Below are 27,548 nucleotides of genomic sequence, written 5' to 3'. Positions count from 1 at the left end.
AGTGTTCCCATCTTACAGGTAGGAAAACAGAAGACTACGGTTTAGGTGACTTTTCCAGCATTGAAGTGACAGAGCTGGAAACTCAGCTTAACTGACCCCAAAGTCTACATTTTTTTGTCTACTACACTTTTGAATAGTAATTCAATGAAATGGATAGATAACATATTTAGAAATGTCACCGAGTCAAAGGTTCTTTAAAGATTTCATCATTTAATTCAACACATATCTATGGAGGATTTTATATGTGTTTTGTAAAAAATGTTTGGGGAAATAGAATAAGCATATGCATGTATAAGTGTTTTTGAAAAGCATAGCTCTCTAGATTGGAAAAAAAAAAACTAGCAATGAAAAACAATAAAACATCATGTGTGGAATCAGGTGTTAAATGGTGGTACAGACCAGTAATGTCGTAATTTCCATATCAGTCACTGGGGCTTTGAGGGCAATGTCATCAGGAAGGTAAGATGACTGTCTCTGGAGAGACACACTGGATTTGCATGTTCCCACCTCACTCACTCACCCAACACACACTCACTGAGAAAGGCACCGTCCTTCCAGCAGTAAACAAAGCAGGCATGGTCCACACCCTCTCAGTCTGTGCCATGGAAAGGGGACAGTCAGTTATTATGCTAAGATGGGGGGGGGGGTTGTTGTAATAGCAAATGAACACTGCAGTTTGGGACATTGGGTTAGATGAGGGCGGATGGTGTGTCCTAAGTAGGAAACAGTTCCTTTGGAATGCTAAGTCAGGCCCGCAAACATGGACTTGGTACTGAGTTGTCCAAGCATTTGGTTTCTTTTTCTTCTTTCTTTTAAAAAAAAGAAGTCAATAAATGTCTAAATTAGCTATATTAAATTATAGGTGTGCATATATACATACATGAATGTATATGTATATATGAATATATACACATATGTATACATATGTATATATGTATCTAAATATATATTTTTTTTAAATAATAAGAAAGAACATAAGGATAGATAGGACATGGGAAAATAAGAGAGAAAGGAAAGATAAAGATTGAATTATAAAACCTTATACTTAGGATATTTATAAAATTCCTAGAGATGTTATAAAATCCATATACTTCAAGAGTTCTCTGCTGTGGGCATCTGAGTGTGCATACATAAATGACATTGTCTGTGGGTTGGAGAAAAGTCCCCTTTTCTCAGAAGTTGATCTCAACAGATACTTCCTCTGATAACACAAGAGTAGAGATTGGTAATCTTCTACCCAGATTTTCCCACCTGCCTGAGATATTCATATAGCAGAAATTACTTTATTCTTGTCTCACCTCCCATTTCTAGAGGAAGCCAGAATCTCACTTATTCATTATTTTTTCGTATGATTTTGAGTCTTGTGGCATTTTAACCATGACCAATTTATGATTTTCCCAGCAACTTACCATGAAAGGAATTATAGCCCTACTCGTTATAGAAGATTTACCGTATCTGCCCTGAATTACGTTCTCTATCTACTGTATTAGCCAAACTGCTTAAACAGGTTTTGAGCCTTCCAGGGTCTTCCTGGGCTTCTCTTCCTCCTTTCTGCAGCCTGACAATGAAAATGCACTTGGCTTTGTTCTCATGTTTACTAGCTAACTGCTTTTATTGACCTGACCTCAGGCTAGTAAGAGTGAAAAATGTTCTTTTGTGTATGGTTATTGTCCATGTATTTTGTTCCTATCTTTTTCAATGCAAATATTGCAATCATATTGAATACAAAATTTTCTTTTATGCACATTTGTTAACATCTCAAACTGTTTTTCCATTTCATGCTTTCATATTAAAAATTTAAATAATACATCAGATAATTCATCTTCACTTCTTAACCATTCTAAATGTTTCCACTTTTCTACTCTTACTAGCCAAGATATGGTGATCATATCCATTTTATGGAATCATTATGAAACTTAAATGTGATAACTTGTGAAAAGTAACTTGTACCTATATATAGTAAGCATTCACTAAATGTTAGCTGTCTCCCTTTTTCTTCTTTTTTTTAAACTAATATTACAGTGGATATTTTTAAACATAGCACTTTTCAGCAGTTAGAATTATTTCCTCATATAAATTCCCGCATGTAGAACTAGTAGGTCAAAAGAAGTGAACGTTTCAAAGATTCTTTTTATGTACTGGGAAACTGATTTTTCAAATATGCAGATGTATTTAGTATTTACAAATTTGTTATGCAAAGGTGACACCTGATTATTTTACCCTGAATTATTTTAGGATGCAGATCATGTGCTTTCATTCTTTTATGATTTGGATTTTAAATGTCCCCCAAAGGCCCCTATGCTAATAGGCCTTCTGTGGCACTATTGGGAGGTGCCGGAACCTATAGGAGGTAGGGCCTAATGGAAGGAAGTTAAGTGATTAGGGGTCTGACCTGGAGAAGATATTGAGACCCTGCCCCTTCCTCTCTTTTCACTTCCCAGTGTCTATGAAGTGAGTAACTTTGGTCCACCACAGGCCCCCACCATGATGGTTCTACCTCCCCATGGGTCCAAAACAATGGGGCCAAGTGACCCTGAACTGAAACCTCTGAAACCATAGCCCATTTTTCCTCCCTTTCAGTTGTTTTTTGACACAGTGACGGAAAGCCCTTATACCTTGTTTATCTCTTTTTAACCTTTTATTTACTGTGCATTTTTCCTCTTTGTAAATAGAGTTCTCTCATACCATATCCATTTATCAGATAGGGTTCTTGGTAATTTTTTAAATTAGTCATGTGTTATTTATTTTGATCCTTTGACTTCACATTTCTTCAAATTATCTGGTTTGCTTTTTGCCTTTTAATATTGGTATTTAATTTTTTTGTTTAATTTTCCCTTCATAAGTTCCTCATTCCATTTCTAAATATTCCATTTCTAATGATTTGCCTGCTCCAGAGGTTGGTGATATTTCCAATTTTCCATGCCTCCATTGGCTTTCCTGTCTTTTATCAGAAATTAAACTCTTATGCATGTTTTTGCCTATTTCTGACATATCTATCCTGTACTACTGATCTTTTCTATTTTTATTTCTAGCACCACATAGTTTTGTTTATGACAGTTCTATAATGTATTTATAGGAAGCCTGTTCTGCTCGGGTGCTGTACCTGATGTATAGTACTCTTTGTTTCTTTTCAAATAGCCCTGGAGCCCTGGAAAGCTGCTTTTCCCTCATTGTTCCTGCTGGCCACCTCTGGAGTTCTTCAGTGTGACTGTAGAATGTTAGAGGCAGTCTTTAATGTTTCAAAAAAGGGGCTTAAAGATTATTTAGTGTAACATTCCTTCCCCCAAATCCCCTGTAAAATATCTCTGACAGGATTATGGAGTAGGCTGGATTTTATGAGCACTTGGCTTTCTCCCAAAGTTTCTGATATTTCTAAATGACCAAGCACTCTTCCCATATTTGTTAAAATTAAACTGACACTAAATCCCCTTCCTTGATGCTTCTCCAGTTTATTGAGAGATTAAAATTATCAGCAAAGCAAGGTGTCTGTTCTTCATACCCTCTGATTTTATCCAAAGGATTTCCCAGGAAATCACATCACATTTACCACTATGTGAACCCTTTCTGATGTGCTGTTGTGTGCTCCCACAAACACACCTCTTGCATCTGCCTCTCCTTTTATCATTATGATTCCATTCCGACTTTACAAACTTCCATTTGCCTTCCTCGTGCAAAGGGCTACTTGAGACCATTACATTGAACTCATACCTTTTGTCCAAAATACTGCATTATGTTGTTATATCTCAGTTCTGCATCCCATGCTCCAAAGTCTTGCCTTCTCTGTTAGGTAGTGTTTATCCCCACCTGTTATTTTTTCATGTTTGTTCTGTATCCATAGTTTGTCCCAGTTTTGTGATGTTGTTGTTGATGTGTTTTGTTATTAATATTTTGTGCATTGTTATAAATCCAGGTTTTCTGTACTGGTCTGTTGGAGCATTAGTGTCCCACAGTTGTTGTTAGTTAGGGTGGATGTCACTTAAGAATTTAGGTGGCCTAGCAATCATGGCAAACTCTGAGTTAAACACAGTAAATTACTTCTTTTGGGTTTTCTCAAAGTCTTACTATGCTAATGTGTAGTGTGCACATTTCAAAGAGTAGGAACTAGTACCTAGGATTCCTCAAACCTAATTGAACCTTTAAAAAATACCCACTAGCATCTCATGAGACACTAGAATACAACCATCTACACCAGATTTTTTTCTGTCAACTGAAGGGGCTCCTCCTCTTATTGGCCATATGTGACATCCTTCCTATGTTCTAGTTTACAATTTTGTGTTCGTGCTGAACAGTATCACTCCCTAATTCCCTAAAGTTTCAGAATAACTTTTGTGGACAGGTGTTGCCTAAAAGCTTCTTCTGAGTTTTCTGTGACATGCATTGTCCCTTTCCAGGGACTCCCACCCCCTCCCATACACACACACTTCTGGCATCATAAGCTAAAATCTGGGTATCAAACCGTGAGCTTTGAGCTTTGACACCATCTGTGTGATCGGCTGCTCCCTTACTACTTGCCCTTGTTTCTTTCTCCAAATTATCATCATCAACTGGAAGGAGAGTTGAAGAGCAGGAGTTGAGTCCTTGGGTTCCCAGCCCACAGGGGAACCAGTGGTACATCATGGATGTCCTCTGGCCATGAGATGCTACCTTGCTCTTCTCTAAACTTACTGAAATCTCCTTTCCAAGTGCCAACACTCTTCCTTAACTGCTACTGAATTTAAGTTGACATACGTCTTTGGCCCCATATTTTTTAGCATGCCACTTTTTAGCATACTCTTCTGGAAGTCACTATGCCACCCCATCTGCCATGATGGAAGGGCTGGCCTACAAGAGAGCACTACATCTTCATCATGACAAACTGGAGGCAGTGAGAGACTCCTTTCTTGCACATATCTGTCAACACTCCAGGTTGCCTGGCCTCACGCTGGCTGTCTCTTCCTCAGAAGCCAGTGTTCCCCTTGCTGCTTGCTTCCTGCCACTCTCCCCGCTGTCCTCTTCCTTACCCTCTCCCCTTCGCAGATGTTTTCACTCATTTTAATTCTATCCTGCTTCCTCAGGATATTTTTCCCCTTACTTTCCTTCGGGGGTTATTTAATCCTCCCAGGAACACCTTTATCCTCTTTAATGTGCCCAGATATGAAGAGGCATTTGTTAAATCCTTTCATCTCCTCAAGCATCACCCTTTTAACTGGATTTACTGAGCCAGATGTTGTGCTGAATACTGGGAATACAAGACATAGACCTTGCTGTCATGATTTAGAGTCTAGTGGGAGAAACAGAAAAGGGTAAATAGGCAGATACAAATCAACATGGTGAGTGGCTTTGTTATAACAGATAAAGGGTGCTGTAGGACGTCACTGCGGGGCCTCAAGCAGGACAGTCATGGCGTTAACACTGTGTTTCTGCAGAGGACTTTAGTAATTTCTGCAGAGCAACAGTGGCAGTGTAGGAAGGTTGGCAACAGGAAGGTCAGATTGGGCTGTAGGAGCTGCCCAGACAAGAGATCATAAAGACAGTGCCAGTCATAATCCTGGCAGTGGAGATGGAGCAACGTGAAGTACTCATGAGCCATTTAAATGTAGAGACAATGGGAATGGTTGATTGAGTCCACGTGGAACATAAGGAAAGTAAGGAATCACCAAGGCTCCTGGGTGGTATGTAGCTTTATAACTGAATAAATAGGAGGGTCATTTACTAAGAGGAGAAGGAGGGGATGGCAGAAAGAGAAGAAGGGTGGGAGAAGATGACTGGTCTCCTTTGGACTTGAAGGAAAGTATGAAGAACCTGTTAGGTGGAAATGTGGTGAGTGGTCCACTCTATGATTCTAGAGCCAGGAAGGAAGCACAGATGGAGATGTGGCTTTGGCAGCAACAGGACACAAATCATTGTGGAAACCCTGGGGATCTTTCTTCCCTAGCTAAGCTTCTGCTGTGAAATTAGATGGGCCCTCAACTGTTCACCCAGTGTCAGTCTAATCTCCAGTCATGTTCCCAAATCTCTCCCTTCATCTCTTTCTACCCTTTGTGACCCACTGGGTTCCAGTCCATTCCTGGACTCCAATGTTTGAATTGAGAGAAGTGGTCAGAGATAACAAATTCAATTTGGAAATCTGCCTGAAATAATCACTTCAGCCTGCAGAGACACTCAGGAGGAAGACCTGTCGATAAACCAACCCATGTGCTTGCTTTTTAAAATAAAAATTATACTCATATCAGCACACTTCCTATCTCCAGGCTCTCCAGATATTAATGGTGACACTCCCTGACCCAGGCCTGATTAAGGGCAGACAGACAGCCTGGTGCACAGTGGTGGGGCTCTTTCACAGATAATGCCCCGAATTCTCTTTTGTTTTTATTTTCTATCTTGTTGAACGATTTCTCATTATCCAGTGTCAGATAGCAAATAGGCGTTCGGCTTATGTTTCACATTCTGTGTACCTGATTTCATGTATTTTTGACAGTTCTCTTACACTCTGCACAGTTATTTACCTTCTTCTCCCCAAGACATTAGGACAGTACATTGGCATATTTATTCATTCACCATGATATTACTGAAGGTTCACAGTGTACAGTGTATTTTAAAGAAAGTAGAGAAACAGCAATTTATTTGACAGATAGATGATGCTCTCATGGAGCATATGTATTTCTAAAAATGTAGATGTCATCTAAATAACTGCAAATGAGTAATTACAGTTGTGGACTATTGTGGCTCTCTATGGGGTCCCACCTTTGCTTGGTGATATTGGGTTGGGGTTCAGAAAGGCTTCTCTGAACAAGTAATATTCAGGCTAAGCCCTGAAGGATAAGTTACCCATGTATCGGGAGGGAAGAGCATGAGGAAAAGGGGAACTTGGGCAGATAATAAAATTCTAAAAACAAAAAATGCTCTATGCAAAGTCCTGAGGCGATAGGCATCTGGCTCTTTCAAGGAAGTGAAAGGTGGGCATGTGTGGGCAAGAGGTGGTGTTTGGAGTGGAGTGCATTTGGCAGGTTGGCACTTTTCATGCATCTGCAGGGGTTGATTGAGGTCAGATCTTCCTACCAAAGTAAGAGTGGAGATTTTATTGAAGTGTAAATTATTGAAGGATTTTAGGCACAGAGATGACCTCCAAAAGTGTGTGTGAGTGTGTGTGTGTGTGTTTTCAAAGCTATCTAAATTTTTTTCTAGGGATTGAATTGAATTGTGTCAGGAGGGGAGTTGGGTTTTGCATCTAAAAGGCAGCTGCAGGTCCACAAAGGGATGGTGGAAGTAGATAGCCCAGTTATATCCATGTGTGACTAATATGTGTGGCCATGCCATGGGTGCTGGGGACACACACACTCTCTTGGAAGTTTCATTCGAATGCTATGCTTGTGATATGTGTGTCTACAGAATTTCTTGAGATAAGAGAATTCATAGAAAATTGTTTCCAAAAAAGTACTTGCTTCTGCCCCATATCATGATCCTATTCAAGGTAATTGACCTCACTTAAAGCAAATCAAGAAATGTTTTCAAATAGCTGTTCACAAATGAAAATAGCCTGCATCCTTGCTGGCTAGGAATATTATCAAATGAAATTGCTTGTCAAATGCTTAATATAATAATTTTACCATCCAGCTATCAAAAAGATAAATTTGCTTGCTTTGTATAAGATTGACTTCTTCTCAATTATCAATGTATAATTTTGGTTTTCCTGTGTACACTACAATATTTAAAAACTTTTACACTAGTTTATACCTCTTGGTTAGTTTAATCTTTATTTGTTCAGTCATACACTGGTATATGCACTAATCATTCACCTTTCAGACTATGCTAGTCACTTTCTTATCAGCTAGATGATAATTAGAGAAAGCATTTTTTTAAAATTTCTTATATATTTGTGTATGAATATGTTTCATACACATCCCCTAATTTTCCTGGTCTCCTCCGGAGTAGAGAAACTTTGGTATCTTTACTAGCTCCATGAGCTGAGGGGAAATATTTACATTCCATACTTGTAATGTGCATTCTCCCCTTAGATGGGCCATCCTAATTCAGCAGAGAACAGGAGGAAAAACCAAATGGTTAAATTCCCATATTAAAATTAATCTGGATGTTCCTCTCCTGATACAAGGCTATGTGTCTGTGTTCATGCATGCATACACAATAGTATGTATTAGATTTTTGTTTTGGGTTAATATCAAAACCTTTTATTTATAACTGTGAAGTAATTGTCTAGTGACTTCTATATCCTTTGTTGCTCTTTATTTCCTTTCATATTCTGAGCCTTATCATTTAGTGTGCATTCCATACTCTGTTCTCAAGTTGTGGATACATCATATTATGCACCTAACTGTCACCTAATAGACTGTACTGGTTTCTTTGGGCAAGAACATACCTAATTCATCTCTGTATTCTTCTCTCATCAAACAAAGTTCGGCACTCAGTACTATACAATTAAATAAGTGTACTATTTAATACATTTATGTAAATAATTATATAAAGATATATAAGATTTGGAAAAGTAACTTTTATTCTTGGTCCTTGGGCAATTCTAAAGTACAGCCTTTATGTCTTTAATCATGTGTAGATGTCAAGGTAGCCTCAACCACTAACCCCCTTATCTGACATCTGTGATGTATTTTACTCATAATTGAGCATTATCTTTCCAGATTACTTCTGTTTTAAAAATGTATCTCCACTGTCTTTCCTTATCATGTTTAAGCTTTCATCCCCCTTCTTGTGCATCTGGAGTGTATTTTTAAGAGCTGCTTTAGTGTACTTATCTGCTAATTCTATTATCTGTGACATTTGAGTCTCTCTCTTGATTGATTTCTCTCCTTGTGGTGGGTTCCATTTTTCTGTTTTTTCACATGCCTAGTAATATTTCATTGGTTACTGAACAGTGTGAATTTCATGTCATCAAGAGCTGGGTTCTTTTTAAATTCCATTAACTATTTTTGGAGATTTGATTGGAGTTCCTTGGAAACAGTTGTTTCTTTTTGAGGCTGCTTTTGAGCTTGGGTAAGTGGGTCCAGAACTGCCTTAAGATGAGAGATAATTTAGTCCACTTTTGAGGCAAAATATGTCCAGGAATTCCTCAGCATATTGCAAGGTTTCTCCTCTCTGCCTGTTGGGAACTGGACCTCTTTCCAGCCCTTGACAAGCTTCAGAAGTGGTTCTAGTGCTCCTTTGCCCTGGCTTTCCCCCCCCCCCCCATTGGCATTTCCTGATTGACACTCAGCCAAGGACTCTGGGGGTGCCCCTCAGAAGATCTCCAGAGCATCACTCTCTGATTTGTTCTTTCTTCCTTATGCTCTGCTGTATAATTTCCAGGGATCTTGGCCCCACAAATGCTGAACTCAGTTAGGTCTCAGAGTCTGTTTGGGTTTCTCTTCCTTGTGTTAAGTCCTGGATACTTTCTAGACTAGACAAGCATAGGTTTCGTTTCATCTGTTTCCCTTCTGTAAATGGTGATTGTCCTGTACCTCGTATTGTCCCATGTCTTAAAAACTGTCATTTGGCATATTTTTTTTTCTTGTGTCTTAATTGACTTGGGAGGATAAATTCTATCCTGTATTTTAGTCAGGTTTTTCATCCCTGTGACCAAAATAACCAACCAGAAAAAAAGTTAGAGGAAGAAAAGTTTATTTGGGGTTCACAGCTTCAGAAGTCTCAGTCCCTAGAAGGCCAGCGTTATTTTTGTGGGCCAAGGGTGAGGCAGCAAATCATGGGGAAGGGCACAGTGGAGAAAGCTGCTCAGATAATGGAGGATTTAGGAAGCGGAGGGCGAGCACAGGGAAAGTACACCATTCTAGGGAACACCCCCACTGACCCACCTCCTCCAGCCTTGTCCCACCTGCCTATAGTTACCACCCAGTCTGAATGTCTGTGTCCCCCCCCAAAATTCGTATGTTGGGTGGTGATTAAGTCATGAAGCCAGAGTGATTGGGATCAGCAAAGAGATTTAGGAGAGTTTCCTCACCCCCTCCTATCATGGGAGAATGCAAGGAGAAGAGCCCTCTTATGAAACAGGAAGTGACATCACCAGTTTTCAAATCCTTCACCACTCTTGGACTTTTCAGCCTCCAGGAATGTGAGAAACTTCTGCTGTTTATAAGCCACCCAGACTATGGTAATTTCACTATCGCAGCCAAACCCACAAACCAAAAAAACCTAAGACACACTCTGTGTAATCTCTCTTAATCTGTTTTTATCTTGAAGAAAAAGATGTTTTTTGTGTCAAGACACATATCTTTGAACTATAGTAAAATTATATTCTTCCTCATCAGGGACATTTTCATGCTACTGTAAAAAAATACAGTTTTGACCTTGAGGGTTTAGTTCTGAAAGTTAAAGCCTACAGAGCAAAAGGACACTTTCTCCTTAAGGGAAGGAGAAATACTGTAGTCTTCAAGTCCACTAAGTCTCCCTGCCCACAAGGGCATCTTTAAAGAAATATTCCTCACTTTGCTGGATGGGACCCTTGTGACCTCCATCAGTTAATGCATCCTCACCATTTATTCCATCTCAGCAGGAAAAATAGGCCTTGGTGCCCTAATGTGAGGCAACTAAAGTCTCCACAGGGGACCCCTCGCCCCGAGTGAATCACTGCTGATGAGGGTCTAACCAGAGACATTTTTATGAGCTATGCAATCACTCAAAAAATGCTCATTTTATATTTTCAAGACTTAGTGGCCTCTCTCTTGGAAATCACGTATTTGAGAACATCTTTTTGAATTTGTTCATCCCCAGCTGTGAGAAAATACTGCCTAGTCATGGGTAGGAAAAAGGCAATTTAGCAGAATAATAGAGGAAAACGATGATTTCATCTTTGTCTAGAATTCCTATGTCGTCCTTGCTGGGACTTGACCAGGAGTGGGGCAGAGCCAAGGTGGTGCAGGGGCAGTGGGGCCCCACTGCACAGCAGGCCCTGACTGGCCAGAAGAGACTGGGAAGGCCACGGAAGTGCAGAACACAAGTCGGTTGGAATAAGAAGGGGAAAGCAGAGCACTAAAGACCCTGGCAACAGGCCTTGTTAACTCCTACTCCATTCTGGCACGGGGTGGCCATAGGAGGGTGTTCAGCTCCCTAGCACTCTCACATTGTATGACTTAGAGGGAAAATCCTAAAAATCTAGGATATACGATACCCAGCGGTAAAATGACTAGCATCTGGTTAATACCATCAGGAAATAAAGCAACCTAGTAACTTCTAACAAGAACCACAGGAAGAGTATCTCTATAATTAAGGTAATCTTTTTGGTAGTGATGGCGTTTCTTGTTTGTTTGTGTATTTGTTCGCTAATGGATCCACGGAGCCCCTGCAGTGTTAATCACACGCACAGCCTCGTGAGTGATACGGGAGAATCTAATCTCTCCAGGCTTTCAAGAAACAAGTTGCAAGAGAGGGGAGGACAGATCCCTGCTCTTTCAGGGCCTTTGACTTGGCAGTGGCATCTTCCGAGCAACCAGTCCTGGAGGACAATAGGAAGATGCACGAACTTGAAGACATAGGAGTTCAGATGCTTGAAATTAAATGGTTGCAGTTCTAGCACTCGGAGGAAAAGTGTACACTGCTCTTCTTTTCTTACTTCTTGCTAGGTGCAGACCACCTAAAATCCCACATCAGTGGCCATGTTTGTTTTCGTTATTGCTTTTCATCTTGGTTTGATCTGATTTCTTCTGAATTTATATTCTTTGAAGAAAATGAGGAACTTCGTGAAAATACGAGAAGGAAAGAGCCAGAAATGTACGTTTTCTCACCCACTTCCCTGGCAAAGCTCTTGCCCTTGTTGAGCCCATGCTGGAACCCAAGCAATGTGAGTGCAGGGCCTGCACCCTTCCTTCGGGTGTGTAAACTAAGGATTCGCTCTAAACAGCCTCCCGCTGCCATATTCCCGGGAGGGAACAGTGGATGAAGCCTTGCTGCTTCTGCTCATGTAAATGGGAGCCTAAAAGCAAGATGTGGGGCAAAAATAATGGAAGTATGGATAGATAAAAAAATTGTTGTTGGGGTTTGGGGTATAGATCAGTGGTAGAGTGCTTGTCTAGCATGCATGAGGCCTTGTGTTGTACCATGCACAAGAAAGGAATTTGTTGTAATGTGGCTCTCACTGTGTGGGGAGATGACAGCTCCAACCCAGTGTTAGTAGAATCACGAAGTAGGAGAGCTAGAGAGGACTTTAGGGTGTAATATCTCACCTTGGGGTCCAGTGTGTTAATCATTTGCAGAGAGATTTGAGAGGCAACGTGCTGTTGAAGCTTTAGTGATCTGCTCCACAGTGGCGAATACCTCTTCACTATTCCCGTGTGTGCGGCAGACTGCGCTAGTCTGTCGAAGGGCCTTTTTTTCTGTTGAAGTAGGATGTGTCATGTCACCACAGGGAACTCCAAGTAGTTGGCACCAGTAGTGTATGTGAATTCATTGGGTTCAGCCCTTTGATTTTTTGTGTGTGTTTCCTGTAAAGGTTTTATTATAATGGGGAGTGGAGCTTTCCTCATGGTGTCTGGGACATCTTCTCCCCTCCTCCTGGTGAGGTGTGTGATTTACCCTTTTGTGAGGGCCTCTTTGTCCTTGGTGACCTTTAGCAGCTCTGTGGCAGGCCCCAGGGGGCAAAGCCACACACCTCTTGGATGTTCTCCCATGCACTTCGTGGAATTGGTAAGGAACTGTGGCCATAGCTGCACCTTCACTTTCTCATGCTGTTGGTCACCTTGTAGACCCTTGCTGAGGTCCAGGGCCACAGGCTAGCACAGAGTGGTGGTGGCTGCTCTACAGTGGCTGCCTGCCCTTTCATTTCATGAATGAGGACACAGAGGTCTGGGAAGGGTCTGCGTAAGTCCTGAAGAACAATGTGTCTTGCCCATTTTCTCCATTTCTGGTGGGTTTGGAGAAGTACTAGTGCCTCTTCCCTTTAGTGCCTGATGAAGGACGTGCTGGGTTTGGGAGTGCTACTGTATTTTCCACTGAATGAAACTGACTTGTCAGAAAGGAACCACTAAATCTTCACATTGACTGCTTAAGCAAGACGTGAACAAGAGCAGGCTGCATTTTTTATTCATTCACTATAAGAATTTTGTATATTAATACCAAGGAAAAGCCTTATTGAGATTTTACAAAGCAACTGAAAAATGGACCAAAATAATAGAACTTGCCCATTTCTTCACACTCATGACCAGAGCCTTCCTAGCTCATCCTAGTTTCATTTTGTATTATTCCTCTTGCAAGATCATGCTCAGTCATTCTTCCTTTCTTTATGCAGTATCTATTTATCCATCCATATATCTGTCCATTCATCTGTCCATCCATCCATCCATCCATCCATCCATCCATCCATCCATCCATCCAGTCTCTCTCTGCTTGATGATAAGCTTATTTATTCTTTGTGCCCTTTATGCCTCCTGACATAGTTATTGCCTATGAATTGGTACTCGATAAATGTGTATTAAAGAAAATAATCTTTTGCCTCTAATTTCTGGCCCCTTTCACCCATTCTCTTTTTATTAGAACCATATAAGCCATTTTCCCCCTTTCCAATATGAAGAGAAGAAATTAGAAAGTACCTTCCTTTAAGACTCATGATTATCTTTTATCAGGGTTTTAGGCCTAAGTACCCATAGCAGGTAACTCTAAGATTTTATATATGATCTTCTTGGAGCCAGTTACTGGTACTTGCAGCCAACTACATGTCAAAGGGGTGAAGTACTATTGTGTTTTGGCTGAAAATGGATTTCCTTCCAGCAGTAATTCAAAAACATATAATGCTTCACATTATTTTCTCTTATTTGTGGTTCATCTTTTTTATGTGAATTATTTATAATGACTAGTGTAAAATAGCAGAAATGCCTGCAGAGCCATGCCTGATTTTGCCTCAGACTTTTTGGCAGTGACTTCGAGTGGTCAGGAACAAAGGGATCCATTCCGCACTCATTGCCTCACACATTGCCTTTGGCAGATGAAAAAAACAGAAAAAAGATTTCCTTAAAATACTTCTAAGGAGAGCCATTCATTTTATACTTAGAAATATTTTTTTTCAAAGAACTTTGTCGTTTTTAGCAGAAAATATTATGATTTTTAGTGTATCTATAAAATAAATCCAAATTATACAGAAAATATTGAAACAAGTTTTATTATGAAACGCAAATACAAATAGATTTTTTTTTGAATTAATATTACATTCCCCAACCCCAATTTTAGGGATTCATATAATTTCTAATTTTGTGGCTTGACAGCATCTATCCTCCCTTCGCCCTGTCCCACATTTACCAACCAGTTCTCACTGTGAAAAACGATGGTGGATACAGTCAACAAGTGAACAAATTTAATAATAATAATTATGGAGAAAATAATGTAATGTCGCTGAGACAGAGCATAAAAGAAAGAATCTAACATGGATTTTCAGGAGACCAGGAAAAGCTTCTCTGTGAAGACCAAATGTAAGCTGGGATCCAGAAAATGGTAAGGACCCAACTCTGGAGAAAAGTGGGAAGAAGAGTGTGTGAGAAGATGCCTGAGGTGGAAGGAGGTGGACTTGCTTGAAGGAATCCTGGAGGGTCCTTTTGGCAGATGAGGCGATGCTGTTAGGAGAAGAGGTCCTGTAGGTCCTGAGAAAGAGCTTGGACTTAATTTTAAGATTAATTGAAAGTGACTTATTAATTCCCTTAACAGACTGATTCTGTGATCAAATTTAAATGTTAGAAGAGAAGGGACTCGGGGTAGGGAGACAGAAGCAATGAAGTCAGTCAGGAGCTCAGGTGTCCATGGGGAGGTGCATGTGGCTCTCACTGAAGGGTTGGAAGTGAGTTGGCGAGATGAGGCAAATTTGAGATTCATCTTTGGGGTAGAGGATTTGTGATTTAGGGTGGATTCAAAGAGAGGAGAATGAGACAGGTGGGGGAAATCAAGATAGACCCCACCTTTCCAGCTTGAGCAACTGTGCAGTGCTATCATTTCATGAAATAAGAAACAAATTTGATGGAAATCAAGCAACTGAGCTGTGTCCCCCAGGTTTGGGCTCCATTGAGAAGTCTAAGTGTAACTGGGTGAGCGGAGGGATACATGGGCCTGGAGTAAGAACCAAGGGAGCCGGAGATAGTCATGAACAGAGATATCGGTGTTCATCAGCAACAGAACGTAATTGGCCAGGTGGACCTGGGGGAGAGGGCGTGATGCGAACAGAGGAAGGAGAAGCGTGGGAGTTGGCTTTGAAAACTTGCCGCAGTTACAGCCTCAGAAGAAGATGATAAGCTGGCAAACGGGGTTGAGAAGAAGCAGGTGGCCAGAAAACTATAAGGGAGACAGAAGTGTGCAAATGTTGTGGGAGCCACGCTATGTATCTCGGCCACGTAGCTGCTGGCAGGATTGAATTTTTTTCTGAGAAGTAAGTCAAAAGATCGCAGTGGGTGATGGGGGTCACTGACCACCTTAACGGGAGCCATTAGGGCAGAGTTGTGGGGGCTCAAGATTGAATGAGATGGTACCAGAGGAGGCCCTATAAAAAGTCAAAAGGGTCTACACACACACACACACAAAAGGATTAGTACCAGCAATGCCTTCATGATACTAATGGGTTCACTCTCTTTCATTTTTCCTTCATATTTAAATTTGGACCAACTATTAAACCTCTTTTAAAAAATGACAACAGGGGAAAGAAAGAATGATGAGAAATGTAAACTAGAACACCTTGTATAGACAGCTCTGTGACAATGCTTGTCTAGAAGTCAGGCAGACATATTGGGGGATAACTTGAGGGGAATATGATATCAAGAGAAAATTGAGATAGCTAAGCACAGTAATGCACACCTGTAATCCCAGTGACTTGGGAGGCTGAGGCAGGAGGATCACAAGTTAAAGGCCAGCCTCAGCAACTTAGCAAGTCCCTATGTCAAAATAAAAGGTAAAAAGACCTGGGGATATGTATTCAGCCCCTAGTACTGGGGGGAGGGGGAGACTAAGAGAGAATTAAGATAAACTAAGATTAAGATAATGTACTTTTGGAAATGAACTTTTAGATAGGAAAAAATATATTTGATTTAGGACAGAGAGGGTAAGATAAAAAGTAAAGTTCTTGAGAGGAAGGAGTCCCAAACTTCTGATCTGGGGCAAAGCTTTTCCTGTTCAAAATGCAGATGGTGAAATTGAGACACAGAAAATAGTGAATGGTCTAGAATCAAATAATGAGCCACTGAGAAGGGGATATTTTAAAACTCAAAATGGAATACATTATCAGCTGACACAGTCTTGTACTCGCCAAAAATTCCATCTACTCACTGAATGTCCCCCGGCATTGTCCTTGATAAATAATTGAATGAATATGATATGCATCCTCTGAAGTTGCTGTTGGACACAGACACCTGGTGCCATGCCACCTTCTCCTTCTTAAGTAACCTCGCCTTCTGAAGAGTCGGTTTTCATGTCTGACGCTCATTTCTCTGCCCTGATTTCATGTCTTTGTGCTGTAACTCGGGCTAAGCTATTATTTCATTAATTAATTGATTATCGTGAAACTCATGTGGCTTTTAAAAATGATGAGATTTATCACATCTCCTGCTGTGAAATAATCACACCTCACCTGGCCTTTGACCTGCTGCTAAGTATGCACAGCACTGGGGAGGGAGAGCTCCCACAACCGCACCTTCCTTTAAACATTCACACAGTGTCTTATATTTGCATATGAGTTATTTTTATTTGTTCTTTCACACAAGCTAGGTCAGAGGACCAACAAATCATCCTCTTCCCCCCTCTCCTACCTCCCTCTCCCAAGAATAATGGAAACAGTGTTGTCATTTCCAGGCGAGAATAGGAAAGCCATTGTTTGCCCTGTGAGATGGGGTCCTATTCCTAAACAGAGACATACTTTCACCTAAATAAGATGTCTGCCTTTAGCCTTGTGAAGTTTCCACCTGCTGTATCTTGGAACATCCGTGAAAGATTTGTCTTTTACTTGTTAGGCATATGAATTTAAGTATCTCATTAAAAAAATTGGGTCTATCAGTAATATCTCACTATCCTTTCTTTAATGGATAAAGTGTATTATGGGTAATCTGATTTTAAAAAAAAATTAGAAGATGCCTTGGAATCACAGTAAATCCCTTACATACTGTAAGCGTTTTGACTATGTGATACCTACTCTATGTTTCTGGAACTGACCTCTAGGACTATTATTTTTAATTTTGATATTGCCCAAGTTGCCTTCAAAAAAAAGTCAACCCACTTTGCACTTCCACCTGTAGTGAGTATTTAAAATCATTTTAGCCTTTCACGCTCCATGGCTGAATGATCACCTTCATCTATTTCCATTACTCCAGCAGCCCTGTTGGTAGTCTTTAAGCTGCTCCCCATTTTCAGATCATATGAATCATTCTGCAAGTAGTATCTTTGGATTTTTATTTCCCATTTGGACTGTTTCTTTAAGATCATTTTCCAGGTCAACAGAGGACAGGGTCATTTTAGTGAATCTTGAAATATCCCCAAATTATTTCCAAAAGGAGTCTCTATTTATAGTCTCATCAGAGATGCCTGGATGTTTTCTTTGTAGTGTCCTTGCTAAATCTGGGAATTATTAAAATTAATTTTGCTGGTTTAATGAGCACAAGGTTCCCCCTTCCTGGTATTGCCCAGGGACTAGGATGTAAAGGGCCTCCTGATGCTGTTGCTGCCAGATGGAAGCCTGGCAGTGACACCAGTGGTTTGTCCTCGTTCTCTCACCTGCTAGTTAATAATTAGGCAGTATTTCCAGACTCACAGTTGGATCAGATTGAACTGCTCTTGTTGAGCTGTTAATGATTCAGAAACACCTTCCCCTGCCTCTCCACCACATATCTCAATTCCAGTGGCACTGTGAGGACCGCCTCGAGTCCCACTTCATTTCAGTACCCTTTCCCAGTAGCTCTGCACAATTTTGGTGATGCTCTTTCCTACCCACCCTCAGGCACTTGTTGCTGTTGCCATAGGGTGTGACCCTGGGCTGTAGTCAAGTTGTTCCCATTATTCCTCTGTTGAGAGGCTTCTGTGAAGAGATATACTCCACGTGCCAGGCGCTGTTCCCATCCTGCCTTTTCTCTTGAGTAGGTTTTACTCTGCAGGAGCACAGACGCATCCTAGCACAGTGCTAGCCACACACAGATGCGTAATTAATACGTCAGTCACATCAAACCAGATCTCTGTATGAAACAGATTTTACCCCACCAGGTGATAGAGTACAAGAAGCAGTGCAGTCTCCCCAGTTAGGTCATTTCTACAATTCTGAGCAAACAAAGTGATTTTTTTTTTTTAATTATACTCGGCTGTCAGCTACTATTGTTTTCATATTATTCTGATTTGCTTTTTCTTCCCTTAATTTTTTCCCCGTTTGGTCTTTCAGCTTATTCCAGTGTGCATGATTAGTTTCTCTTCAAGCAAAACACCTTGCACCTTCTCCCACAGAGTGTTGAGTCTCTCTTTCTCTTTAGATCATGTCTCTTACATGGCACCGATCCACTGAATTCTGGCAGCCTTCATTGTTGTTATTGACTCTGTCTCTAATGTTAGCATTTTCCAGGTCTGCTATTTTCAGAATATGCCTGTCCATGTCATTCATGTGTCTTTTATTAGTAACCTTTGGTTTCTTGAGCTTCTCCAGCTGTGGAAAATCTATCACTCACCTATGGCTAACTTTGCCTCAGCAGCTAAAGTACTTCTAAATCGTAATGTTCAGTTTTACCTCCTTTACCACAATTTCAGAGTCACTGATTGTCTCCTGTGGATTCTTGTCCACTGTTCAAAATAACCTGTATGTGTGTGTCTATGTTTGTATATACACATCTGTACATATTTTATACATTTGTATAGGCATGTTTGTGCATTGATATTTTGTAGTATGTGTTTATATATATATATATATGTATATATACTGTGTGTGTGTGTGTGTGTGTGTGTACGTCCTGTGCAACTGAAATAAAATTAGAACTACTTACATAGATATTTTCAAATCTTTCTTTTTGACTTTAGAACACTTTGAATATCTGCTCCAACAGAAAGGTAGTAGTGCAGAAGATGGCCATTATCCAATTCAGCGGTGGGAGTGAGGCTTCCTTTGGGTGCACTCTCTTGAATCTCATGTCTCTTCACTTGCACCCCTGGTCCACCAGGCTTCATCCGTATTGGCCTTCTTTTAGTTCCAGAACATGCCGAGGTTGTTCTTGCCCTCAGACCTTTGTCCCCCTCCCTGCTCACAGTCTCCTCATCCTTATCTGCCCACTAGAAGCTGGCTCCTTGTTATTAGTATTCAACTCAAAAGTCATGTTACCAAACTGTCCTTAACTAAGCAAGTGGCTTCTCCTTCTTCTTCCACCCCCAGGTAACTCTGTTCCATCTCTGTAACTGGCACTCCTCACCACATGAAGTAACTGCTTTATTTTTATTTCTGTTTCATCAGTCCCCACTAGAAGGTAGCCCAGAGATAGGGAGCAAGTCTGTCCTGTCCAAAGTTGTGTCTCCAGTTCCTAAAGCAATGCCTGGCATATAGTAGGTGCTGGTTAATACTTGTTGGGGGAAGGAAGACTAAATTTTTTCATATTATTTTCTTTTCCCGTTTTTAAATTCATTGATGTTTATTTTTTTAAAAGTGGTTTCACAAGCTTTCTTCTGTTGGTATTGTCAGGTCAAGTTTTCGTAGTTGAACTCAGTTCCTAGCATGAATTTGAAAGCTTGTGTCAAAGGCCACTATAAAAAGTAAACTAAAATGTGTTAAAATCAGTTCTCCACATTTTAAAAGAACAACTAAGGGACAATTTCCGTTTATAAAGCAAGTATCATTTCAAAGTTAATTTCCCAAAAGGAATCCTCAAGATACCCTGAGCTTGTGTCTTTTGACTTCTAATCCCAAAAAGTAATTTTATTTCTAATCTTTTAATTGCCCAAACATAAAGCTAAACACTTTTACATTCAAATTAACAAAGGGTAGTAAAAAATGGTCCGTGGTAAACATTAGTTTCAATCCACTTTTTCCCTATTTACAAACCCATCAAATGGGAAGCAGCTATTAAACACATCATTTGCTTGGGAAAATAACCTTAACATGGTATTGTAATTCATGTTATTTTCTTTTCTTTATCATGGAGGAGTTTGCCATGTAGAACTAGACTTCTAGTTCTAAAAATTATTTTAAACAAAGATAAATTTTCCAATAGGCCTACCCATCTCATCTTAAATAATCTCCATCGGGAAACAACATTGTTGCAAAGAAATTTCATACGTCAGTCTTTGTCCATCATATCAGAGAGAGGAGTGACACTAATCTTGTCTCATCTATATCCTTTTAAAGATAGAGGGATTGGTTTTGTCTTGCTTTAAAGGAACTTGGAATATACAAGGAACATTTTGATAACATGATTTTATTATAAATATTTTGAATGCATGAATATGTAAAGTAGGAAAATACATCTTGATGTATTTTCTTCCTGCTGTTTTGTCTACAAACGTGTAAGCAAATGTGCATAATTCCTAAAATTTGGTATTATTTCAAACATAGTTGCCACTTTTTCTTACTAGTGTAAGGGGGAAGACCCAATTTTCTCATGTCCATAAATATTCTTTAAGTGTGTAGAAATTGATTTAGCCACATATATTTTTAATCTAGTCCTCAAATTCTTGGTAAAACTGCTAGGATAAAATGCAAAGAATAAACTAAATGTGTTAAAATCAGTTAAAATTACTTTTCAAATATTTGCAAATGAGATGGGTGAAAAGTCTCTTGCTTTTATTTGAAATTTTTAAAATATTAATTGACTGTTTCTTCTCTTGTAAATCGCCCAGTTTGTTTTTTTTTTTTTTTTTTTAAACTTTCTATTAAAATTTCCCCTTTTTCTTGTTGGCTTGTTTCCCCTTGTTTCTCGTTAGGGTTCTTTGTAAGTTGGGGATTTTATTCCTTTACAGCATGTCATGTACATTGTAGACATCTTTAGTAATTAGAGGTTTGAATTTCTTTAGGCTATCATGTTTTCATAGAATGTACATAAATAAACATAAAAAATAATCATTATAAATCAGTGTTGAAAATTTTCAGGTAGTTATGAGTTTACTAACCTTATAAGATAAAACTTTCTCCTAGCTATCAATACTTTTTAGTATATAATCATGAAATATTCCAGATGGACCCATTTTAGTATCCCTTGGAAACCTGAGACCCCCTCCCTCTGTCTGGGAAGCCAGGAACCTCAGTCTGGTCTTGATGCCACAATGTTTCCAAAGATGCCCTGATGCCAGCAGGCTGCACAGTCTTTTCTGAGCTATCTTGAGGAAGTTAACATTGAACATCCTGGCGTGAATTCCCAGATCAGCCATAGTCCAGCAGAAAACAAGGAGATAAGTGATGTCCATTCATATGTGTTATCCTGCCACACATAGATGACCCAACAGTGATGACTGTCCTGTGTTCATGTGTGACAAAGAAACTGTGTTTCACCCAGCAATATTTAAGACTGTCCTTCTTGTCATGGTTTCAAAGGCCTTGCACTGTTGGAAGCCCCACCTCTTTACAGATTTGTCTTCCTCCTGACAGCCTTTGCTCAGAACATAGCACTACCTTTTAGATCGAAAAGCTGTGTGGCATAGTGGAAAACCCATGGGCTGGGAGCCAGGCAATTTCATCTTACCAGCCATTAGGTCTGAGGCAAATTGTCTGTCTTCTCTGGGTTTCAGCTCCTTTATCTAGAAAATGGGAGTTCTGTCATCTGCTTCATGGGGTTGTTGCAGGAGTTAATAAGACAACATGTATGAAGTCCTTCATATGCTGCAGTGTGTGCAGAGGTACTCAGTAATTGTTGGTGTTAATCTGTTATTGTTATTTAAGAGAGTGGTCTTGTCTGGTTCTCTTTTCCAGAAGGTTTTGCTGCATCATCAGATGATGCCCTTCTACTTTTTATTCCTACAGTGCTTGCTGTAAGGAGGCAGCTTACAAGTGCTGCTGTCACCCATGCTCCACAAATGCTATTGTGCCCACAGAGCTGTGTTAATAATAAGTATTGCTTACATGTATTGTGTATGTACCAGATGTTTTTCTAAGCATCTTATAGATGTTATCTAATTTTCACCCAATGAAATAGGTGCTATTGTGGCCTTTATTTTGCAAGTAAGCACACAAAGGCACAGAGAGGCTCCCAACAGTAATCTGTTGGGAGTCACACTGCTAGTGAGTGGCCCAGCCAGGACATGAACACAGGCAGTCTGTCTCCATAGCCCATCAGGCTCAAGCATTTTGTTCCATTGCCTCCCTGTAGTGGCAGCCTTTACATCCTGGGACACTTAATTTAGAAAGGTGCGAAAACACCTGCAGGAAGGAGAGAAGAAGGATGCTCAGAATTGAGTGTCATTAACCTGCAGGGGGGTGTCTAAAAGGAGCAAAGCCATTGCCAAACAAATCCATGTACTGCGAACAACAAACTGGCTTTGTATTTCTTTCAATAAAGAATCTCCACAGTGCTAGGAGAATTCCTGTCGATGGTAATGGTGTCATTTCTTGCTTTGCCCAGAACCCTTTCTGTAATTGCAGCCCTATAAACAGCAGCAGCAGGAAACCACGAGGGACGCCTTTGTGGATAGTACCGTGGGGTCTGTCGCCTTGGAATAAATAAATAGACCCTATTTATTAGGCATGTAGAATTTATTTAAAATACCAATTCCAAGGGAAGCAATCGAAGGATCCATGAGTTTCCCATGGGTTCCAAACCAAAAATAATAATATTGCAATATTAACAATATCTAAAACTAGCTTTATCTTATTATTCATTTTAGCACTCGGGATGATGATGTTTCTCTCCTCAACTCTATTTTAATCTGTAATACAAACAGTTTAAGGTTTTCTTGCCTTGAATCATTATTACTGTGAGGTTGAGCCATCTGTGTTTTTCTCATTCTGCTCATGGCTCCCAGGAAGAGTCTTGAAATTTAACAAGTTGGGAGAAGAATTTCTGCAGAGTAAATTCAGATACACAGTGACATCTAAAACCCTGCAAGTTTTTATGTTACTTTGGAGACATTTTCTTTCTTGGATTGAGTTGAAAGTGAGAATTAATCTCACCCTACCAAATCAGCTGCAGTTTTCAAAACCTTTTGAGGTCTGGGGCCATGTTTCATGCCACTTTTTGTTCATTTCATCTATAATCCCCACTGTGTTTCTTGTTGACTACTCTAAGATTGTAGAATTGGCATGTAGCTGACTGCTTGTTTAAAATCGAGATCTATTAAGTATATCTTGTTGGGAAACCGAAAAGCGTTGTATGTACACATCCAGTGCCTTTAAGTTGATGTCAGGAGGCTGGTCATGCCTGCTTCCCATGCATTCCCTGCTGGGGACAAAAACCACAGTGGGTTTTACATGGGCCCCTATAGCAGTGCTTTCATTTTTATAGATGACTTAAGGTATCTGTTATAGTTTATAACTTTAATGAAGTATAATGACATACAACAAACTGTACCTATTGAAATGGTACAATTCTTAAGTTTTGACATATGCTTGTGAAAATATCATCAGTCAAAATAATGAATGTATAAGTCACACCAGCAAGTTTTCTGTTCCCTCCATAATCTTCCCCTGCTACCTACTCAGACCCCCTCTCCCACCTGCCACCAAAGAAACCACTGATCATCTATCCATCTCTATAAATTATTTGGCATTTTCCAGCATTTTATATAAGCAAAACACTACAGAATGGAGTTAATGTCTGGTTTCTTTCATTCAGTGTAGTTATTCTGAAAGTCATCCATATTGTCACACAGGTTGATGATTAAAGAGACAGGATATCCTTGCCTTATTTCTTACCTTATGAGGAAACACCATTAAATATGTGCATATTTAATTAAAGTGCATTGCCTTTATCACGTTGAAGAAGTTGCCTTCATTTCTTAGCTTGCCAAGAGAGTGGGCGTCGAATTTTGGCAGATGCTTTTTCTGCATCTCTTGACATGATGTGTGTTTTTTTTTTTTTTTTTTTTCTTTTTTACTCTACTACATTGGTATATTACATTGATTGTTTCGATGTTTAACCGATATCACATCCTTATGTGGTTGTGTGATGTATCATCCTTCGTATCACTAGATTTACTTTGCTAAACTTATGTTTAAAATTTTGCATCCAAGTTCATGGTGGATATTTCTACAATTTTCTTTTATTTTTGTCTGGCTTCAGGGTAATGTTAGAATCCTAGAGTGAATAAGGAAGTATTCCCTTTTCTTCAAATTCCAGGAAAAGTTTGTTTATAGAATTAGTATTTATTTTTTCTTTAATTTCTACAAGGGAGAATATCCTAGTGATGTCATCTGGGCTTAGGCTTTCCTTTTAGGAATAATTGTAATTGCAAATTCAATTTAGGGCTATATAGATTTATTATTCTTTAATGAGCTTTGGCAATTTGTATATTTCAAGGAATCTGTTTTATCTAAGTTGTCAAATTTATTGATGTAAATTTTCATATTTCTTTATACTTTGTATGTGTAGGATTTTTAGTTATTTCACCTTTCTTAGTCCTAATATCAGTAGTTTGTATCTTTTTTTCCTTCCCAAGGCTGACTGGAAGCTTATTAATTTCACTGGTCTTCACAAAGAACTGCATGTGCTTTCACTGATTATGCTCTTTAGTTTTCCTGTTTTATTTTTCGCTGATTCCTATTCTCACCTTTATTATCCCCCCCTTATATCAGGTTTAATTTGCTCTTCTCTTGCTATTTTTAAGGTAGAAACTATGGTCAGTGATTTGAAACTACTTTTCTAATGTAAACATTTAGTGCCATATATTTCTCTGTAAGTACTCCTTTAGCTGCATCCCATGAGTTTTTGTATGTTGTATTTTCATTTAATTCAAAATGCTTTTTAATTTCCCTTTCGGTTTTCTTTTTGACCTACAGGTTATTCGGAAATGTGTTATTTAGTTTCCAATTACTCCCTGATTCTCCAGATCTTTTTCTGTCATTAATTTCTAATTTAATTCCTTTGTGATCCAAGAACATATTTTGTATGATTTGTGACTTTGTAATTTTATCAAGGTTTCATTTTTGCCTAGAATATGGCCTATCTTGGTAAATGCACCATATATATTTGAAGAAATGTTTTCTGGTTTTGTTTGATCCATTTCTGTAAATGTAATTAGTTTGAATTGGTTGATAGTGTTACTTAAATTTTCTATATCCTTACTGATTTTCTGTTGATCTGCTCTAGCAATTATTGAGAGAGAGTTGTTGAAATTTCTATTACTGTGGAGTTGTCTACTTCACCTTCCCTTCTATTAGTTTTTACTGCACATATTTTGAAGTTCTTTTATTCAGTACATAAGTGTTTGGGACTATTATGTTTTCTTGATGACTTGTCCTCTTTATTATGGCACTATGATCCTTTACCCCTAGAACTATTTTTTTGGTCAAAATCTTACTGTGCCTGCTATAAATTAGTTCCCCTCTTTGACCTTCTCCACCCCCACCATGAACAAAATGGAAGTTTAATAAAAAAATAAAAATAATCAAAGAACAAAACAAATTCCAAAGCTGAATACAATGACAGAACTGGAAATGCAGTGGAGAATTTCAATAGTGATATTCCTTTCACCACATATTTTATATCATATTTGTATGATTTAAATATATATGTTTTTCTGCTTTTTTATTAGTGTATCATAGCTGTACATAATGGTGGAGTTTGATCTTACCTAACCTTCTTTCAATTAGTGTTAGTGTGATGTGTTTTTTCAGTCCTTTTTTAAAATTAATTAATTAATTTATTTATTTTCACGGTGCCAGGGATTGAACCCAGGGCCTTGTGCAAAGTGCTTTCGAGGCAGGCATTTTACCAATTGAGCTGTATCCCCAGCTCCAGTCCTTTTATTTTTTAACCTGTATATGACTTCATATTTGAAGTGGGTTTCTTATAGGTAACATATAGTTGGGTCTTATTTTTTAATCCAATCTGATAATCTCTGCTTTTTAATTGGAATATTTAAACCGTTTACTTTTAACATAATTATTCATATAATTGGTTAAAATCAATCTTACTAATTGATTTTGTCTGTTCTATTCTGTATGCTATTTTTTTTTCTGGTTTTCTGCCTTCCTTCAGCTTGAGTATCTTTCTGATTACGATTTTACCTCATTTGTAGGTTTACTATCTCATAGGTAATGTATAAACCTGTCCTGTGTGCTATTTGCTATTGTACATTTTACTTCTGCAGATGTTATAAGCCCAAAATAAATCATTAGGGTTTTTTTGGTGTTGTTGTTGTTTAAAAGCAAATTATCTTTTAAAACATTTTAGAATAAGAGAAAAAGTTTTTTATACTCAACTGTATATTTGCTATTTCTGATATTCTTTATTCCTTCATGTGGATCAAGATTTACATCTCATATTTTGCCTCTGCCTAAGGGAGTTTCTTTCTAATATTTTCTATAATATATGGTACTGGTGATGGATTCTTTCCATTTATTATACCTGAAAAAGTTTTTTCTGTTGCTTTTATTTTTAAAAAGCTATTTTCACTGGGTATAGAACCCAGATTGCCTGAATTGTTTTTTCTTTCAGTTCTTTAAAGGTGCTACTCCAGTATATCCTTTCTCATTGTTTCCAACAAGAAATATGCTTTCATTTCTGTCTCTGTTCCTCTGTATGTACTTCGTCTTTCTTCTCAGGGTGCTCTTACAAGTTCGTCTTTATCATTTGATTGAAGTAACTTGACTGTGATGCACCTTCATATACTTTTACTCACGTGTCTTGTGCCTTCTGTTCTTGAACTTCTCAGATCTCTGAGTTATTGTTTCTGTGGGTAATCTGCCATTATTCCTTCAAGTATTTTTGGCCCACCCCCTTCCTTCGGGTAACGTAATTACAAACGTATTAAGCTTCTTGAAGTTATCCCACAGTTCTTTCATGTTCTCTTCATTTCGTTACTATTGTTTTTCGTCCATTTCATTTTGGATAGTCTTATTGCTGTCTTTTAAGTTCACTACCTTTTTCATAAAACGTCTAATCTGTATTTAATTTCATGCAGTGTGTTTTCATCTCATAGATTGTACTTCTCATCTCTACAGGTTCACTTTCTTTTTTAAATTTTCCATTTCTCTCTTTAACATGTTCACTCTTCTGCCTTCTTAAACATATGGAACACAGTTATGACCATTTAATATCCTTGTGTCCTGTTTCTGTCATCTGTTACTTATAGTTTTTTGTTTTATTGATTTATTTTTCTCTTTATTATGGATCATGTTTTTTCTTTTTCGTAAATGTGTCATATTATTTCTTTTATTTTTCACTGTTGTTGTAACAAGTAAGCAAAAATTTGTGGCTTAAAACAATACAGATTTGTTATCTTACAGTTCTGTGGGTTAGAAGTCTATGCTGACTGCACTGCAGTAAAGTCAAGGTATCATCAGGGCTGATCCCTTTCTGGAGGCTCCAGAGGGGAAATCTGTTTCTGTGTCTTCTCCAGCTTCTGAAGGCTGCCATCACTGGGTAACACTCCTGGCTTTTATTTGTTTGTTTGTTTTCTTCCGTCTTTTCCTTTGACAGTACTAGTGCTTGAATTCAGTGAAGCTCTACCACTGAACTAAGTCCCCAACCTTTTTTATTTTTTAT

General features: G+C 38.9%; 1 protein-coding gene across 21 annotated transcripts in view; it reads left to right on the top strand.

Annotated features, from left to right (window-relative positions):
• ENOX1 (ecto-NOX disulfide-thiol exchanger 1) overlaps positions 1-27,548 on the top strand; it is a 531,147-nt gene that overhangs the window by 320,096 nt on the left and 183,503 nt on the right. The window lies entirely within an intron of this gene.

The sequence above is a fragment of the Sciurus vulgaris genome, assembly GCF_902686455.1.
Source record: "Sciurus vulgaris genome assembly, chromosome: 4".
Classification (NCBI taxonomy): Eukaryota; Metazoa; Chordata; class Mammalia; order Rodentia; family Sciuridae; genus Sciurus; species Sciurus vulgaris.
This window is presented reverse-complemented; position numbering and strand designations above follow the sequence as displayed.